The sequence below is a fragment of the Brachyhypopomus gauderio genome, unplaced genomic scaffold (genome assembly GCF_052324685.1).
Source record: "Brachyhypopomus gauderio isolate BG-103 unplaced genomic scaffold, BGAUD_0.2 sc34, whole genome shotgun sequence".
Classification (NCBI taxonomy): domain Eukaryota; kingdom Metazoa; phylum Chordata; class Actinopteri; order Gymnotiformes; family Hypopomidae; genus Brachyhypopomus; species Brachyhypopomus gauderio.
In genome coordinates, this window is record NW_027506866.1 from 2,131,821 (window position 1) to 2,139,644 (window position 7,824).

The window sequence follows — 7,824 nt, forward strand, 5'->3', positions numbered from 1 at the left end:
ATGTCAACAACCATCCTAACCTTTTAGCGGAAATTACGTCACTTAACAGCGTGCACATAGGCCAGGGGTGCCCACAGTTTTCAGCTTGCGAGCTACTTATAAGATGACCAAGTCAGAAAGATCTACCGGGGTGGCGGCGAACGTAATTTGTTGAGCGGGGGGGGGGGGGGGGGGGGCGCGCGAACGTAAGATGTTGAGCGGGGGGGGGGGGGTGGCGAACGTATTTGTTGAGTGGATTGCAGATTGCCTACCGTGAATGTCAATCAAAATACAACCGTCAGTGCAGATGTGCGATTCATCTACTACTATTTTATGTGACGCGATCTACGCACATTCCTTCGCGATCGACCGACACTTCCTTCGCGATCGACCGGTCGATCGCGATCGACGTAATGAGCACCCCTGACATAGGCCATTGTCCCCTGATTGTCCTCATGTATTATTGTTTGTGTGTATTTGTAACTTTCCATATTCCCCAGTAATTGTTCTAGGTAAAGACACTCTTGAACAGTAGAAGCAAGTGCCATATACTCTGCTTCGCATGTGGAAAGTGCAACAGTAGGTTGCTTCTTCGTCTTCCATGAAATAAGTGCGCTGTTCTCACTTAGGCTCACACAGTATCCTGTTGTACTGCGGCGATCACTGGTATCAGCCGCCCAGTCTGCATCGCTGTAGGCTTGTATACCAAGATTCTCAGTGTTGTTTCTCCTAAAGGTTAAACCTTTGTTTGATGTACCTTTAAGGTATCGCAGGACATGTTTCACAGTGACCCATTGCTCCTGTGTAGGCTCAGCTAGGTACTGTGACAGCCTGCTCACCACAAAACTCAGATCAGGCCTAGTGCAGGTTGTCAGGTATATCAGACTGCCCACGGCCTCTCTGTACATTCTGATGTCTGTCATTTTAACTGCATCATCACTGTATTCAAGCTTTTGCTCACAAGGAGTTTGTGACACTTGGTTTTGTGTGAATCCATTTTCTGTTAAACAATTATGTAAAACCCTATTCCAATTTCGTCCAGACTGTTTGAGTCCATAAAGTGATTTCTCCAGCTTATATACTACACCCTCTTTTTCTTAACCCTCTGGTGTATTTATGTAGACCTCATAGTTGATCGGGACGTGTAAGAACGCCGTTTTCACATCCATCTGGTGGACCAGTAAATTTTACTGTACTGCCTTTTGTAACACAACTCTTATACTCGTTAGGTCTGCTGTTGGTGAAAACGTTTCCCCATAGTCTACTCCCATTTTCTGGCTGTAGCCCTTAGCGGTAAATCGAGCCTTGTATTGGTCATTCCCATCTACACCAGACTTGATTGCGTAAACCCACCTACCCCCCACAGGTTTCTTGCCCACTGCTAGTGTTGCCGGGGTGAAGGTTTTGTTCTCATTTAGAGATTGGATTTCTTCATCCATTGCTTTTCTCCATTCTTTTGAATTGTCTGATTGCATTGCTTCATCATAAGTCTGTGGAATGCCACACACTGCTCTACAGCAGTAGTCTACTGTGATATGCATTCCATCACTATCCTCGTCTTCAGTTACGTAGTCACCTAGGTAATTTGGTGCCCTTCTATCTCTAGTTGGATTTTTTGTGCTCGAATGGCTGCTTCCTAATCTCCTTGCTGCTTATAGCCACTAACCGTTAGATGGCGCGATTTAAACAAAAACAGGAGCACAAATGTAGCAAGGCTGCCCCCTTGTGGCGCAAAAGAGAATTAAAATGTTCACCAACTGGGATTAAACAAACTAACAAATCCCGCTGCAAGTGTGCGGGACAGAACAAATACATTATTGCTTATGTCATGTTTATCAAAATGTGTTGTATGTATTGTCTGTTGAATTGTCTTACTCTCCAAAACATTTAGACCCAACGCCTGGGTCATTAGATGCAAAAGTGCTGAACATGTCGTCATAATCTCTAAGGCATCATTTTACTTCTTTTTTTTGTCGTTACATTTTGGTAATTTTTTCCTAACTTGATTAAATTATTCGCAGGTGAACATTCAGATACAGTAAAAAATGGAATTTGTGAAGGTTTAGATCAACCAATGGTCTCAACTACAGGTCAGAGGTGCGTCTCATGAACCTTTACTGTAATTGGCAAACATTTATAGAGGCTAAACACTGCAGTATCACAAAGTCTCATAATGGAAACACAAGGCCATGTGCAGGGTGAACAGCCAAGAAGAGGAGTAAGACTGTGTGGTGTAAGGCTGAGGGGACAAAACAGTGAAATAAGGGCAACAATTGTGGACCATGTTGTACATGTAAGTCATGGTTTTACAATGGCTGAAGCTGGTCACTGGGTGCAGCTGAATATTGGAAGAACAACTGTGTTCAATTGTTCAAACATTTCATAGAGAAAATGTATGTAAATTCAGAAATGTGTATATTCTCTGGAGGCTGTATGTGCTCAGGTTGTTTTGAATGTGTAGAATAAGTTTCTTCTAATTTTGCAGTTTTTCCAGTCAGCTGTCTGTCTTTTCTGAATTTCAATCAGATTTGTTTTTGTCAACAAATTGCAGTGCAAACAATACAGTCAAACAATATTGCTGTACAAAATTGATTCCAGCCCAATTTCTTTCTATCAGTCTCCCACATACAGTCATGTGTAACTTTGTGTTCTGTGTAACTTTGTATTTTGTGTGTAAAATGTATTGTTTCATTTGATATACCACAGCATGTGCAGCATTCTTGAAATCAAAAGCTTAGCTAGTTTCCATCAGAATGTACTTACAGTCTGCACTGACTGTGACTTGTGACTGTAACGGGCCGCCCAATGGATGGGTTCCCTTTTGAGTCTTGGTCCTCCCGAGGTTTCTTCCTATTCCCCACCATCATAGGGAGTTTTTCCTCACCACTGTCGCCTTTGGCTTGCTCATTAGGGATATGGACCCATAGTATTGTTAACCATGTAAATCCTGTAAAGCTGCTTTGTGACAACATGTGTTGTGAAAAGCGTTATATAAATAAATTTGACTTTGACTTATAGTTGCACTGACAACATGACTAATTATTTTGACTGCCTTGTTCATAGGCAATGGCACACAGACTAGATACTCTGATGGCACTGACAAATTGACTGACCTAAATATTTGCTTTTGAAGCAAAAACAAAGAATTTTGAGTGAATTATGTGCTTTGCAACTGTTTTGAAAATCATGATGAAAGAAATGTACCAAATCGACTGAGAAAAACTGTAAATCAAATCTAGCTACCACCAACTCTCTATCTCCACAAATATGGACTTGTGCTAAAGGGCCGCCCAGTGGAGGATGGGTTCTCTTTAGAGTCTTGGTCCTCCCGAGGTTTCTTCCTAATCTCCACCATCATGTTTTTCCTCGCCACTGTTGCCTTTGGCTTGCTCATTAGGGATCTGGACCCATATGATTGTAAAGCTGCTTTGTGACATGTTTTGTAAAATGCGCTAGATAAATAAATTTGACTTGACTATATCTATCTATCTATCTCTCTATCTCTCTATCTCTCTCTCTCTCCCTCCCTCCCGAGATGGGTAGAGGTTCACAAATCTGTCAATTGCATCTAAATATTTTCTAAAAAGAAGTGCAAATATTTTAGCCAAGACTGTATACAGTTTTATATTATTAGTCAAAAACGTTCTAATCACTTACTTTAAGTCAATACAATGAATAAGATATTAACTGATTTTAAATAAGAACCCTGATTACAAAATGCAAAACAGAATGTACATTTCCTAGGACATATGTTATGAAGGTGCAGTTGGTGCAGTGAGATTGCTGTTTATCCATTTCTATTATTATTGTGCTTTATTTCAGACCAACATGCTGTCACTAAGTGGAGGCCACACAATAAAGAGAACGATATGGTGGATCTCCAGCAAGGTCTTCACCCCAAACCTGGCAAAAAGCCTTAACTGGTGTGGCAGGGGACACAAGCGAGTATTAAAACAGACAGCCTGTGGACAGCTTGTTATTGGTGAGTATATTGGAACGACTTACATGTTACATTTTTAGCTTTAGCATGAAGCGCATAGCATTTACGGACTCTTATAGGTCATGTGGTTTTTAAAGTTTTACGGCAAAATGACCGGTAAATAACAACACCTTTGTATATTTTGGAAAATACTACTCCTCCTTCAATTACTTACTATGCTTGTAACCTAATACCTTAAGCCTAGCCTAATAACAGATACATTAGATGATTTATTTCTTACATGCAGTTTACTTAATGTATTCAGGGTAATATAACTGATAAATGTGTAGCCCTTATGCCTCTTTAACAATAATAGTAATAATATTCTACATTTTGACACAGCTGCCGCAGTGAAGAACCCAGCGCTACCCGCTCCCATGAAAGCAGAGGCTGAAAAATGCCTAAAAGACTACCTCCACCTGGCACCAGCAAGACGCTCATCTTTAATTAAGTTGGCTTGACAAAGCCAACTTACTGTTCTTCTTATTCTTCTTAATATTATTATTAAGTTGGCTTGACAAAGCCAACTTACTGTTCTTCTTATTCTTCTTATTATTATTATTATTCCTCCTCCAAAAAGTTTGTCCGCCTATTTCGTCCACAGCTTTTAAGATAGAACCACCAAACTTTGTAGAAACCTCCGCCCTATATCAGAATGGTGTGCTACTGCTTTATAGAAAGATACACCACCTGCCTCCACCCTTTTTATGCCTCCAACCGAGCAATTTTTCCCATAGACTTGCATTGGGCCAATTTTCAAACTGCTCTCATTTTGTCAGATGTCAAGATAAATCCACCAAACTCGATATGCATGGTCCAGTGATGGATAGAAATGATTCAACAACTTTTTACAACTATATCACTCTTTTATCCCTTCTTTTTCATCCCTTCTTTTTCACCCATTCACTTCCATTCATTTTTCACTGCCTTCTAGCTCGTATGCTTTATATGCTGTTACCACCAAAATCACTAGATATAGTACATCTGGTCTGATATCGATAAAGATACAATTATTTTTCACCACTCATTCTTTATTCATCCTTTTTTCATCCCTCCATTCTCCCATAGGAATACATTGCTTTTATAACTACATCAGCTGTATAGGTAGTACAACTATATCTGCTGTACTGACTAAGCTGTATATATGCTACACAGGTGGTATATGGTCTTATATGGTCTAAAACAGCTTTTTATTTTCTTCTATTCATTCTTTTTTCATTCCTTCATCCCTCCATCCTCCCATTGGAAACAGCTAATATAACTCAATCAGCTGTTTAGATAGAACAACTAAATCTGCTGTACTGATTCAACAGTTAATATGATAAATATGCTGTTATATGGTCTAAAACAGCTTTTTATTTTCTTCTATTCATTCTTTTTTCATTCCTTCATCCCTCCATCCTCCCATTGGAAACAACTAATATAACTCAATCAGCTGTTTAGATAGAACAACTAAAAATGCTATTCCAATTCAATCGTATATATGCTAAACATAGTGTTATATGGTCTTATATGGTCTAAAACAGCTTTTTATTTTCTTCTATTCATTCTTTTTTCATTCCTTCATCCCTCCATCCTCCCATTGGAAACAACTAATATAACTCAATCAGCTGTTTAGATAGAACAACTAAAAATGCTATACCATTTCAACTGTATATATGCTAAACATGCTGTTATATGGTCTAAAACAACTTTTTTTTTTCTTCTCTTTGTTCTTTTTTTCATTCCTTCATCCCTCCATCCTCCCATAGGATTACATTGATTTCATAACTACCTTAATTTTCAAGATACAGTGATCAAACTTGGTGAAATGACTCAGTAGCTGATCCCTAGCACCGCACTGAATAGCATATTGATGCCATTTGTCTATCCTCCCATTCTATCATTTCATTCATCCCTCCATCTTCCCATTGGAAACCATTGATTTAATCAAATCCTTAATTTTCAAGATACAGTGATCAAACCTTGTGACATGACTCAGTAGCTGATCCCTAGCACCGCACTGAATATCATATTGATGCCATTTGTCTATCCTCCCATTCTATCATTTCATTCATCCCTCCATCCTCCCATTGGAAACCATTGATTTAATCAAATCCTTAATTTTCAAGATACAGTGATCAAACCTTGTGACATGACTCAGTAGCTGATCCCTAACACAGCCCTGAATATCATATTGATGCCATTTGTCTATCCTCCCATTCTATCATTTCATTCATCCCTCCATCCTCCCATTGGAAACCATTGATTTAATCAAATCCTTAATTTTCAAGATACAGTGATCAAACCTTGTGACATGACTCAGTAGCTGATCTCTAGCACCGCACTGAATAGCATATTGATGCCATTTGTCTATCCTCCCATTCTATCATTTCATTCATCCCTCCATCCTCTCATTGAGAACCAGTGATTTAATCAAATCCTTAATTCTCAAGATACAGTGATCAAACCTTGTGACATGACTCAGTAGCTGATCCCTAGCACTACACTGAATATCATATTGATGCAATTTGTCTATCCTCCCTTTCTATCATTTCATTCATCCCTCCATACTCTCATAGTAACCCATTGATTTACTAACTGCCTTAATTTTCAAGATATAGTGATCAAACTTGGTAAAATTACTCAATAGCTGATGCCTGTCACTGTATTGAAGATCATATTGATGCCATTTGTCTATCCTTCCCTTCTATCATTTCATTCATCCCTCCATCCTCCCATATGATTCAATTGGTTTTATAACTCCACCAGATGTATAGATAGAACAACTAAAACTGCTGTACTCACTCAACTGTAAATATACTAAATATGGTCTTACATGGTTTTAAACAGTTTTTTCTTCTATTCATTCGTTTTCATCCCTCCATCCTCCCATAGGAAACCATTGATTTTTTAACTGTTTCAGCTGGTAAGATAAAACAACTATATTTGCTGTCCTTATTGAACTACTATGCTTTTCTGGGACCAACTAATATCATTTAACATACTTAACATTGTCTTCATGCTGTTACAACAAGCTTTGTCAAGCCAACTTAAAGTTTGTTCACAAACTTTACTTTCTAGTTATTATTATTATTCTTCCGCTGCAAATTTTCAAACGCTATTTCGTCCACAGCGTTTAAGATAGAACCACCAAACTTTGTAGGAACCTCCGCCCCATACCCGAATAGTGTGCTACTGCTTTTTAGAAAGATACACCACCTGCCTCCACCCTTTTTATGCCTCCAACCGAGCCATTTTTCCCATAGACTTTCATGGGGACAATTTTCAAACTGCTCTCATTTTGTCAGATTTCAAGATAAATCCACTAAAATCGATATACATGGTCCAGTGATGGAATGAACCAATACAACAACTTTTCACAACTATATCACTCTTTTATCCCTTCTTTTTCATCCCTTCTTTTTCACCCATTCACTTCCATTCATTTTTCACTGCCTTCTAGCTCGTATGTTTTATATGCTGTTACCACTGAAATCACTAGATATAGTACATCTGATCTGATATCAATAAAGATACAATTATTTTTCACCACTCATTCTTTATTCATCCTTTTTTCATCCCTCCATCTTCTCATAGGAATACATTAATTTTACAACTACATCAGCTGTATAGATAGTACAACTAAATCTGCTGTACCAATTAAACTGTATATATGCTAAACAAGATGTTACATGGTCTTATATGGTCTAAACCAGCTTTTTATTTTCTTCTATTCATTCCTTTTTCATCCCTTCATCCCTCCATCCTCCCATTGAAAACCACTGATATAACTGAATCAGATGTATAGATAGAACAACTAAATCTGCTGTACTGATTAAACTGTTAATATGATAAATATGCTGTTATATGGTCTAAAACAGCCT